General features: G+C 40.8%; 1 protein-coding gene across 1 annotated transcript in view; it reads left to right on the top strand.

The window, feature by feature from the left end:
- Positions 1-833: 833 nt before the first annotated feature.
- Positions 834-12,471, top strand: part of SPSB4 (splA/ryanodine receptor domain and SOCS box containing 4) — a 224,557-nt gene continuing 212,919 nt past the window's right edge. The window contains exon 1 of the mRNA XM_050964152.1: positions 834-870. The gene's annotated coding sequence lies outside the window, so the exon portion shown is untranslated. The remainder of the gene's footprint in view (positions 871-12,471) is intronic.

Below are 12,471 nucleotides of genomic sequence, written 5' to 3'. Positions count from 1 at the left end.
ATGATCAGGGATTTGGGTGGGTGTCTGGATTTATTCTACTCAAAAACTTGCACTAGTTTAATTAAACCAGTTTAAAATGGGTTATATTGGTTAAGCTTGTCCCTGCAGAGCTTAAGATTTGTATTGATTATTGTTTTACATACCCCTCATTTTTAACATGCCTCATTGTTTATTTGCATCTTTATGTTTTATTGAAATTTTATCACTTAGCAAAGATTTATTTATTTATTTATTTTATTAATTACGTTGCATGCAATGTTGCTTTCTTTTCAAAATGCAGGAAGGTGGTTTTATGCTTCCAACCATAATGTTAAACTGTAACATTAAACACAGGCCTTAGTGTGAAATGAATCAAATCAAGGTTGTTTCTGTTAAGATTGATATTTAACTGAAGTTACTAACACTTGGTAGATAGTTTAAAGCAGAAAGGCCAATGTTGACTGACTTTAAAAAAAATAATTGGCTGATTTAAATTTAAATTATATTGTTCAACAATGTTATGTAATTGGATGGGAAAGCAAGAAAGTCCTTTTATTAGAGGATTCTTTGTAGATAGTAGCCATGAAAGCCACAGTGGTTGATGCTAATTACCATATTTTGTTTAAACTTCCATTTAAATGAAAGGATCATTCAATTCAGAAGCTGCAGTCATACAAAAACCACAAGTGCAGTTGAATTGCTGCTGCCAAGCAGATGGGGCTTTGATCAGAATAAGTTATTTGCAGCTTTATTGTCCGGCTGCCAGGGTGGGGTTTGTATTGAATCAACTCCTTTTGAAGAAGGGAAAGTGGAGAAACAGGTCTCACTGATCAGTGATACATTTTTATTTTTTGCAGATGAAAATCCTCAACTGAAAAGACAAACTGCAAGGTACATATTTTAAAAATGTCTTGTGATATCTAACCACTTTGAGACCACTTTATCTCTGTCCCTGCCTCCCTTTCTATTTTATCTATTGATACATGTGATGCTTTTAGTCAGAGAATAGCTACTGTGTTTATTTTTATCTAATGGTAGTTTGTAGGGGATGGGGAATTGGATTATTTTAAGTTGAGATCAAACATCTGATTTCTCTCCCCCCGCACCAAATTCAACTTTATCTTATACTGGAGGAAAGGAGGAAAGCCTGCACAGGACCCATTGCTCCTGCTGTGATGTATCCCATACTTCATGATGACAGAGTTGAAAGCTTAGCAGCTTCACATATCTGAAATACTTTCTGCTTATACTGGGAGGTGCAAACAGTATTGTAAACTAGTCAGTTGACAAAGACGGTGGGGGGAGAGGGGAACAGAATGGGAAAGGAGACTGTTTTCTGCTGTGTGGCTTTCTGAGGCTTCACAGGCTATCTTTGACAGTATAACTTTACTAATACAGCACCCAGCGTTCAAAACAGAAAGAAAAAAGTACTGGGAACTCAGTCTGGGAGGAATAAATTCAAAGAAGAAATGAGTGCTGCAGAATTAAGTCTTTCCTCAATCAGATAGGCTTACTCTGCAGTGCTCATTTCTATTTTGGCTTTATCCCTCCCATACTGAATTCCCAATATATTTTTCTTCCTGTTTTGAACCCTGGCTGCTGTATTAGTAAGGCTACATGGTCAGAGATACCCTGTGCATCCTCAGAAAGCCAAATGTAATGTTCTTTAATTTTCAATGTTTTTTTAATGTTCTTTAATTTTAAATAGTATTTTTCTCAACTTTGTATTTCAGACTCTTCCTCCCCAACCCTGTTCCCCCTCATTGTAATGAAAGTGTAACTTTAAAAGAGAAATTCAAAAACTATTCCTGTGATCCTGCTGGGGAAAAGGTGCTCTTGTGAACTCTGCCTTATTTTGAGTACTGCAAATACAGTAACTGTCTAGATTCAGCAATGGAACATTGTGAAATAAAGAGAACCTCTATCCGCCCACAACCCCTCCAAACCAAAACATCACCTACTGTAATTTGCTCTGACGTGGATTTTTTAAAACAATATTTGACTTACTCAGTTGCCTTTCCTTACCCCTCACTTTTCCATCCCACTTCACATATTGACAACTCAAGGAAGAGCTAAAAGGAAGTTGTATTTCTGAAATGTAGCCTAATTTTGGTATTAAAGAAATAATCCCATTTACTTCACTTCTATGAATAATCCTACCAACTTCAGTGGACACACTGATTAATAAAGTATTTAGGATTTGGCCCTAACTGTACACTTGCATCTTGATCATAGTTTACCTGATAATTGTAATGTACAACCTCAGTCTGTAATATTAACTTTTCTGTCCCCATTGATATGATTGTAGGTGGCTTTTCTAAATTTGGAACAAGTGAAGTGGATAAATGGTTTGTGAGCACTTTTAAATTGTGATGACTTAATTCTTATCTGAAAAATGTCTCCAGACAGTGGGCTCACTGCTATGGCTGCATTTAGTTTCAGTTTCACCATCCTGTTTTTTTTTCTTTCCTACCTTCTTTACACTATATCTCTGTCCCTGCCTCCCTTTCTATTTTATCTGTTTTCGCTTTCTTTTGTGTGATCCCTGCTGGGGAAGATCACAATAGTGTTTTACATATAAAAGGGTTACAGATTAAACTAACTATCACCCTAGTCTTTATACCAAACTTTTGTGCTAAGAACAAGCATTTGAATTTCAAGCTGAAAGCAGGAGTTTAAAGTGAGTGTTTTTAACCCAGCTACTGCTATAGCCTCATAGTAGCAATCCTACGAGAGCAAATTCTTTGTTATAAGAAAATTAAGCGCTTCCGCTAAGAATGATGATTGTGTAGAATGTTTTTTATAGGTTAAAGAAAGGGGAACAAAATTTTATGTTTTGGTAGGCTTGTTCTACCGTAGTCTTGCGTTATGGCAGAAGATCCCTTATCTCTCTCAAATTTTCCATTATGCTTGAGTAATAACCTTATTCCAGGCTAAAAGGGGCCAGTCCATGGCTAGTTTTGGTTGCAATGGTAACATTCTTACTACTGGGACTTTTCTGATTTGACACTGCCAGTTCTGCATGATGATTTATGCACCACAGATTCATGATGTACAGCATTTTTTTTTACTGAAAGTGAACTAAGATCTGTGAACACAGAAAACTCACTGTTAGATTTGAATGGTTGTCTGAAGTCAAGTAGGTTGCAGATAAGATATCTAAACCTGAATCAAATTCTAGACATTCTATTATTTCTGGCTCAGATTAGATTAAACTGACTTTTTTGAAAAAATTTTGGGCTTGTGTTTTTTTCCATGTCACTTTTTTACAGTCTGTATAAGTTCTTAAGGACATGGTTTGTCTGTATCAATAATAGGGGAGAAGCAGAATCTGTTTGTTGTTTTTTTTAATAAAATTTGTAAAAATTCTGTTTTTTGTAAGCTTTGGATTCTGCCAGAGTGCAAAATATCCTAGGGGTGGACCATGATGGTAGTTTCTTTAGGAGAGTTCTTATTTCTTCCTGGAGGAGAAAGTGGTCTAACCAAGATGTAGGGCATGCTTCTTGATCTGATGTTCATACTCAGCTCAAAGTTAGGATATTGCCAGCTGAATGCAAGAGGTATGGAGGTTACCTATTTTGGATAGGGAGGTTTTGGGCTATGGTATCACAGGCATCATCTGCAGGTGTTGAATTGTCCCAGGACGACAAGTCTGATTCTCCATTCGCTTCCACTGGTATACATCATGAGTAATCACACTGAAATCACTGGAGTGAAACCAGAATGAGTGAGAGGAAAATCAGGCCTGTTGAGTTTTGTGAACTTTCTCACCATGCCAGGCAGTACCACTTGGAAACTTTTGTTGATTTATAGATTACCAGGATGTCCAGATTAGTTTTGTCACTAGATTTGCAGGTTAAGTGTATGCACTCAAAGAATCTTTGACAAAAATTTTAAAACCATAAATTTCACAGTTTTGAGTTTTGACTCTTCAAATGAGGACTGAGCCTTTTTCAGTCTATTTGATTGTTTAAGAGTTCTGCCCTCGGGCTCATGGAGGTGTGTACATCTCTCACTGAATCTGGTAGATGCTGCACACATGATGATGTTGTGCATGTATCTGAGGGCAAAAATTGTCACGTAATGTCTTGGTGAGACACTGAATGGAACTATCTGGTTAAGCAGTTAAGGAATTAACAGGCAGGTGAAGGAAGAGGTGACAAAGATCGTGCTGAGTCTGGCTGAACTTAGGACCAGAATACAATTGAAAGGTCACTAGTTGTATCTTCTGTCTGCTTTTTAGCATCTTCTTTGTTTAACTGTGATCCTTCATAACTCAAATAAGGTGAAACAGATGTAGGAAAAGCATCACTATACAATGTGCCAAACAGCTAAGAGGATTCATCGGGTACCCAGTTATCACCAAGTCATGCTTTGCTCACTCTGGACATGGTTAAGTGGCTGTTAGGGGCTGGTCTACACTTGGAGGGGAGATCGATCTAAGATACGCAACTTCAGCTACGTGACTAGCGTAGCTGAAGTCGAAGTATCTTAGATCGAGTTACCTACCATCCTCACGGCATGGGATTGACGTCTGCGGCTCCCCCTGTCGACTCTGCTACCGCCGTTTGCGTTGGTGGAGTTCCTGAGTCTACAGGAGCGCATTCGGGGATCGATATATTGCGTCTAGATGAGACGCGATATATCGATCCCCGAGAAATGGATTGCTACCCGCTGATATGGCCAGTAGTGAAGATGTACCCTTAGTTATCTTATACCTTTTTTGTTTATTTATTTATTTGATTTATTTCCTAATGTATAAAATAAAGGGGTTTTGCTTAAAAGTTCTATTTTTAAGCGTGTTTCTTTGGTTTGGAATCTTTCAAGAAGTTTCAGTCACGGTTACCAGAATGATCTTGTTGCACACAACCATTCCTAGGAACAGGAAGTTAGTTTATATATGTTGCCAGTTGTACTGCTAACCTGATGGTTTACAAATCACAAAATCAGTGTTTGGAACTTATGCCAGGGGAAAGTGGGGGCAGTGGAGGGAGCACAAGCAAATTTAGGCTCGTGTGTAAAAAATCTAAAGCTGTCAACAGTTGGGACGAAGACTTCCCAAATTGTAAAGTGTGGGTTACAGTCATTTGGCATGCCTAGGAGTTCAATGATGTGAACTAAAACAGTAGCTGAATGACTTTACCATATTTTGGAAGTTCATTTAAGCATTTTAAAGATTTCAGGTATTGACCGAAGTATTTTCAGCTTCTCAGGAATATTCTATTTTATTTTTCAGTTTTTTATTTGATGAGTTACTGTAAAAGCAATTAAGGATTACTAAAACAGAAAGCTCTTTGGGTCAGGGACTTCCATTCCTTCATATCTATAAAGCAGCTAGCATGCCTTTGTATGCAATCTAAGTAATATGGATGGAATAATTAATTTTACCAAATTTAGAACACTCTCAAACATCACGGACTCTAGATAAAACCATGCTTGAATAGTTATACTTCCTAAACTAGGTTTGTAGATTTCTTTTGTTAATTTCTTTTGTGATCAACCAGTCGATTGTGTGGACAAGTGAATGTATATTAGTTTGAGTAGAAAATAAGATGCCTAACTCTGAAATAGGTTTATTCAAATTAAAATAGTCTTCTAGCATGTGAGGAATAACGTTGATATATGAGTTATTTAATGGAGTGTCCTGTGAAAAAGTATGCTTGATTATAAAGAGCTGTGTATTAATCTACAGCTGCTGGCAATTACATTCTTCATTGATTTTGAAGAGTAAGCCAAGAGCAAATGCTGGCCTGTTTAGTTGGTCTGTCTTGCTGGGAATAACTGAGTGTAGGCTGGGAGTTGTTTAGCCTGGCAAAACCACAATCAGGACCAGGAGAGATGTGGATCTCCGCCGAAGAGAGGTAACAGTTGTGGATCTGGAGGGGAACTTGGAGGGGATGCCCTTGCTGGACTATGGAGGGGGAATACAGGTGCAGTTGCCCTGAACTATGACAATGAACTTTTAGATTAATATAGTCAAAATCTGAAGGACATGTAATTATGGGATTTTGCAGAGAGTACCTTTATATAGGTCATACACTTCAGGTTTAAATACAAATTTAAAATCTGAGTGCCCATAGCCCAACCAATGCATCCTTGCTATGTACTATTAGTGTCAATGATGAATTTGTTTAAATACTACTGTTGTTATTTCCCACAGAGTCCTTCTCAGTAGCATTAAAGGTGAGGTGCATGTAGACGTTCAGAATTAATTGCATTTATGGCATGTTTTCAGTGAGAAATAGTTTAAGTAGAACAAAAATGCCCTACTCTGATTCCAATTTTTAATCTGCTGCTTGTGAGACTAATTTTAATATTGCAATGTAATAAAAGGAAAATGATAAAAGTCTTTGTTCTAAATGCACTAATAACCTATCATTTCAGAAAAATGGCTTTAGGATACTGAACAGTCTGATAGGCTGGTTACCTTTTGCTCTGCTGCAGGGAAAATCTTCAGTGGTTCAGACATGGAAGGGATAATCCATGCATAGCTCTCCCCCTTCCTGAAAGTAAGTGGGTGTCATCTACCTCCATTTTACCACTTTGCCAACCCTAAACCCCATGGAGGGACCTCTGCAAGGTCAAAGATCTGCACATGGGAAGAAGGCAGCCAGCCATGGGAAAAGAGGCTTGGCAACGTCCTTGCTCATCCCCTCCCAGTGGTAGGACTTCCCCAGTCTATCTTTGGTTCTGTTCACCCCAGCATGGCCACTGGGATGATCATGGGCTAAGCTTAAGAGCTTTCCCCGGTACTTTGTTGGAACCACCAACTGTTTTTGTGGCTGCCATTCTTCCCGGTGTCCACCAGAAAGAATTTCCTTGTATAAAAGTCCTTGGTCTATCACAAACCGGGATCGGTGAGCAGAGCTGAGAGGCGGTGGGGTGCTCCATGCCGCCGCCCAAGCTTTTTGAAGGCTGTCATCTTCTTCCTGCTCAGTCTGGAACTGTTCCCTTGAGGCTGGGGACACCAGTACTTCCTCAGACTGTGGACTTGGGCTTGGACCCTCTGGAAGCGATGTAGGTGATGGGGTTGTTTCCATTGCTGGTGAACTACTGTCCGGTGGTGCACGTGGGGGTATTTCAGGCTCTGGCTGAGCCTCTTCGGTATGGTTATCTGTTGCTTCTGCCAGTTGTGGCTCTCTGGCGCCTTCTGGCGGTGAGGTTGAAGATGTGGTTGCGATTGCTGGCGCTGGTGCTGGTTTTGGGGGCTGTTCCAGTTCCGGGCCTGGGACTGGAGGCGCTGTGGCTGTTTCCGTTGTTGGCAAGGAATCCGGGTCCACTACCTCTTTCTGGGTCTCTGGTAGCACAGACGGGTTTCCTGTGGACGGCTCAGGAACAGGAATGGGTCTGGAAGCTTGCCTGGTTTGGCTACGTGTAACCATTCCCACTCTCTTGGCCTGCTTCACCTGGTTGGCCAAATCTTCCCCCAGTAGCATGGAGATGGAATAATTGTCATAGACTGCAAAAGTCCACCTTCCTGACCAGCCTTTGTACTGGAAAGGCAGTTCAGCTGTAGGCAAGTCTACAGCTTGTGACATGAAGGGGTAAATTGTCACTTGGGCCTCTGGGTTGATGAATTTGGGGTTGGCGAAGGATTGATGGATAGCTGACACTTGTGCCCCCGTGTCTCTCCACGCAGTAACCTTCTTTCCGCCCACTCTCAAATTTTCCCTTCGCTCCAAGGGTATTTGAGAGGCATCTGGGCCTGGGGATCTTTTGGGTGATGGTGGTGTAATGACTTGCACCCGGTTGGGGTTCTTTGGGCAGTTGGCCTTTATATATCCCAGTTCATTACACTTAAAGCATCTTCCAGCTGACTGGTCACTGGGTCGAGGTGAGTTACTGGAGACTGGTGAGGTGGAAGAATAGGGCGTCTGTGGCTTTCCTTGGGTTGTAGGAGCGGTCTTGGGTTGCCCTCGGTTGTAGGGTTTATTGTCGGTGTGCCGTCTGGGGTATTCATTCCCCTTGACAGTAGCTTTCTTGCTTTCTGCCACTTCCATCCATTTGGCTCCAATCTCCCCCGCCTCGGTGAGATTTTTGGGTTTTCCATCTTGTATGTACCGTGTTATGTCCTCAGGAACACCATCCAAGAACTGCTCCATTTGTATGAGGAAGTGCAGTTCGTCCAAGGATTTAACATTGGTTCCTGATATCCAGGCCTCATAATATTTCCCAACGTAGTAGGCGTGTCTGGGAAATGACACATCTGGTTTCCACTTTTGGGTTCTGAAACGCCAACGGGCATGATCCGGGCTTATCCCCATTCTGAATCTGGCCTTGGTTTGAAACAGTTCATAATCGTTCATTCTGTCCTTTGGCATTTCAGCTGCCACCTCTGCTAAGGGTCCACTGAGCTGTGACCTCAGCTCTACCATGTACTGGTCTTCAGGGATGCTGTACCCAAGACAGGCCCTTTCAAAATTTTCTAAGAAGGCCTCAGTGTCATCACCTGCCTTGTAGGTGGGAAATTTCTTGTGATGTGGAACAATCATTGGCGCAGGATTGTTAGGATTGGCTGGAGCATCCTGCCTGGCCCGCGCCAAGTCCATTTCATGCTTTCTCTCTTTTTCCCTCTCTTCACTCTGTTTTTGTTGTTTTTCCAGTTCTTGTTGGTGGGCTGCATCTTTGGCTTCTTGTTCTCTTTTATGGGCTGCCAGTTTGATGTTTTCTTCCCTTTCTTTCAGCTCCACCTCTTTTTCTCTTTTTTCCATTTGTCGCCTGTGGTCTGCTTCTTTGATTTCTTCCTCTGCCCCCATTTTTGCCTAGGAAGTCATGGTCCCTGTTTTCTTGTGTTGGGGTGCCCTCTGGTGTTTATTGTTTGAACTGCTGGCTCTCTGTTGTCTCCTGGGGTTTGCCTAGCAAGAGTGCCTTTTTTAATCTTCCTCTAGCTAATCTTTTAAATGTAAAGTAAACCAGAAAAACCACTTTATTTGCATGTGTGTTGTGCTGGGTACTTGACTCTCAATCGGAGTGCTATAGTTTAACAAAAGACCCTTTGTCAACCTTAATAGTTCCTTGCTTAATATGCAAGCCAAACTGCAACGAGAGAACAGAAAAAAAATTCTCTTTGGCGCCTTTTAAAACCAAACCCTTTCTCTCTGCTTAAAAGCCCTAGCAGAGAAAAAGAAAATATTCCTACTGGCTTCTGGATTCTTATCTTTCCACACCACTGCCACTCATGTCATAACTTTCCTACTCAGATCAGAACCTTAGAGTTCAGAACATGAGAAGCTAGCATGAAACCTCCAAACTTAATTACCAGCTTGGATCTGATATCGCTGCCACCAGCCAGAAAATTCCAGTGTCTGGCTCACTCTGGTCTCCCCAAAACCTTCCCTGGGGGACCCCAAGACTCAGATGCTCTGAGTCTCACCACCAAGGGAAATAACCCACTTCCCTTCCTCCTCTTTACCTCTTCCCAGATTTCCCCGCCCTGGGTACTCTAGGATATTCCCTGCTTCAAGTCCTTGAAACACAAGTACCGAGAGATCAAATCTCTCTCTCCCCTCACCCAGAGAGTATGCAAAGTCAGGCTTAGTAAATCTAACACAAAGAGATTTTCCCCCTCCCTTCGTTCCTTAGCCTTAACCAGTGAAAAAACTCAAACAGGTCTTAAAAAGAAAACTTTATATAAAAAGAAAGAAAAAGGCATAAAAATGGTCTCTGTATCAAGGTGACAATATACAGGGTCAATTGCTTAAAAGAAAAAATGAATAAACAGCCTTATCCAAAAAGAATACAATTTAAAACATTCCAGCAACTACACACATGTAAATACAAAAAAACAATATAAACCTATTGTCTTACTATCCTTGTATTTACAACTTGGAAACAGAAGATTAGAAAGCCTGGAGATAGAGAGATCACTCTCAGAGCCGAGAGGGTCACCGAACCAAGACAAAGAACACCCACCCAAAAACTTCCCTCCCTTGACATTTGAAAAATCTGGTTTTCTGATTGGTCTTCTGGTCAGGTGTTTGGTTCCCTTTGTTAACCCTTTACAGGTAAAAGAACATTTAACCCTTAGCTATCTGTTTATGACAGTCATCTACCTCCATTTCACCACTTTGCCAACCCTAGACCCCATGGAGGGACCTCTGCAAGGTCAAAGATCTGCACATGGGAAGAAGGCAGCCAGCCATGGGAAAAGAGGCAGCAAGGAGGGCAGATAAAACATATACACAATCTCCCCACTCGGACAACCAGCTAGGATCCAATGAACGGTTAATTCAGCTGAAATTGTATTGACTATACTGTAACAAGGAAGACTTGCAGCCAGTGCAGGGGAACAAAGACAGTGACCTAGAGCCACTAGAGTGGAGCACCGCAAATGGCTTGCATTTGGCCAATATATCTGAGTTAATTTGCTCTATAGAGAGAATTTAAGTATATACCAGCTAATTTTAAAAGTCAAAGTCCTTACTCAGGACTAGATCAGCCCCTTTGGTGGAAAAACCTGCAGGAAAGGCCTGGGGGACAGAATAGAAGGAGACCCCTTGGGGTTGCTGTTCCCCTATAGAATAATCAGGGTAATCGTCTTTGGTTTATTGCACTGGATCTAGGCAGTGCTTAATTTGTGCCAGAGCTCGCTAGTGTTAAGCCCCGGCATCTCTAGGCTTGGCAGTTCATAGCCCCAGCACCTCTGGGTTTGCCACTTCAGTTATGAAAGTAAAAAAATTGCTTGAGGCCTAGCACCTCTTTCATTAGAAATTAAGCGCTGGCTCTTTGTTCCCCTGTACTGGCTGCAAGTCTTCCTTGTTACTTGTCTGGCTCACTTGAAGCATGGCAGTAATGGGACCACACATGCAGGGATCCCTCTGTCACTTGCTGCCCTTGGAGCCCCCACTCGAGAAGTTGTCTACAGCATGGAGGAGCTTTACAGAACAGTCAATACAATTTCAGCTGAATTAACCATTCATTGGATTCTACCTGGTTGTCTGAGTGGGGAGATTATGTACATGTTTTATCTGCCCTCCCTGCTGCCTCTTTTCCCATGGCTGGCTGCCTTCTTCCCAGTGCACAGATCTTTGACCTTGCAGAGGTCCCTCCATGGTGTTGAGGGATGGTGAAGGTGGTGCAGTGGGGGTAGATGACACCCATTTATTTGCGGAAAGGGGGACAGCTATGCATGGATTATCCCTTCCATGTCTGAACTACAATGGAAAAACCTGGTTTCTAGGATTTACCATTTGAATTTTGACTTACTGAAGACTTCTATACTTCTTCCTTACAATTATTAGATGATGTTGTAATCACTTCTTCACTTCTAGTTAGCTAACATAACTGGCAGCTATTCACTTTTTTTTAAAGCAGTTAATAGAATTTTAATTTCTGCTCAGATTTGCAACTCTCTTGTCTGTTCAATATTTTTCTAACAAGGTATTTCTAAGTGTAATTATTTGTAATTAGAGCACACTTAGACTGTCTACCTTTTAATTTGAAAAGGGCTTAAGTGTCTTTGATTTCAGTGTTATTCTGGTAACAATTACATGACCAGAATTTTTATTTTTATTTTTTAGGTTTCCATATTGTCAGAACTACCATCTTCCAAATGACAAGTTATGGTTGTCAACAGCATGAATTAGTGTTATAACAGAAATCAATCTTTCCTTTCTCTGGTTACTGATAGCCTTGAGAATGATTTTTGCTAAATTATAACAAAAATATGGCTCAGAGGTCGGCAACTTTTTGGTAGTGGTGTGCCAAGTCTTCAGTTATTCACTCTGATTTAAGGTTTCCCATGCCAGTAATATATTTTAACATTTTTAGAAGGTGTCTTTCTATAAGTCTATAATATATAACTAAACTATCATTGTATGTAAAGTAAATATGTTTTTTTAAATGTTTAAGAAGCTTCATTTAAAATTAAATTAAAATGCAGAGCCCCCCGGACTGGTGGCCTGGCCCCGGGCAGTGTGAGTGCCACTGAAAATCAGCTCGCGTGCTGCCTTCGGCACCCGTGCCATAGGTTGCCTACCCCTGATATAGCTAGTAAAATGTGTCGCTCACCTGGCTAGATTGGTTGCATGTCACTGTCAGCTTAACTAGTGAGAACTGAAAATGTTTTGTTTCCTCTCAACTCTCATATTAAAAAAATAGAATATAGCAAATTTAAGCTCCACATTAAAGGGAACTAACATTTTAATTCTCAATTCCTTAATCATGGAGGGTGCACAGAAGCAAAATCTGAGTTTAAGGACATAACAAAGGGATATAATTAAATAGAAAAAGGAATGGAAACACACACACTCCCCCATATAGTAACAATGTAAATAGCAAGATAAACTACCAGTAACAACTTATATGAATAATTCCTGTGAACAGTATTTAGCTACTAATACCAATATAGCCATCATACAGGAATACACACAGGAGTAAAAGAAAAAATTCTCACAAAGATCATCATATAAAAGAGAGACAAGAAAGGGCCCAAGCATGCAATTTTTGCTCCATTTACAGTGGGACTACTTCAGTGAATAAAGATCATGTGAT

This window comes from Gopherus flavomarginatus, chromosome 8, assembly GCF_025201925.1.
Source record: "Gopherus flavomarginatus isolate rGopFla2 chromosome 8, rGopFla2.mat.asm, whole genome shotgun sequence".
Lineage (NCBI taxonomy): Eukaryota > Metazoa > Chordata > Testudines > Testudinidae > Gopherus > Gopherus flavomarginatus.
This window is presented reverse-complemented; position numbering and strand designations above follow the sequence as displayed.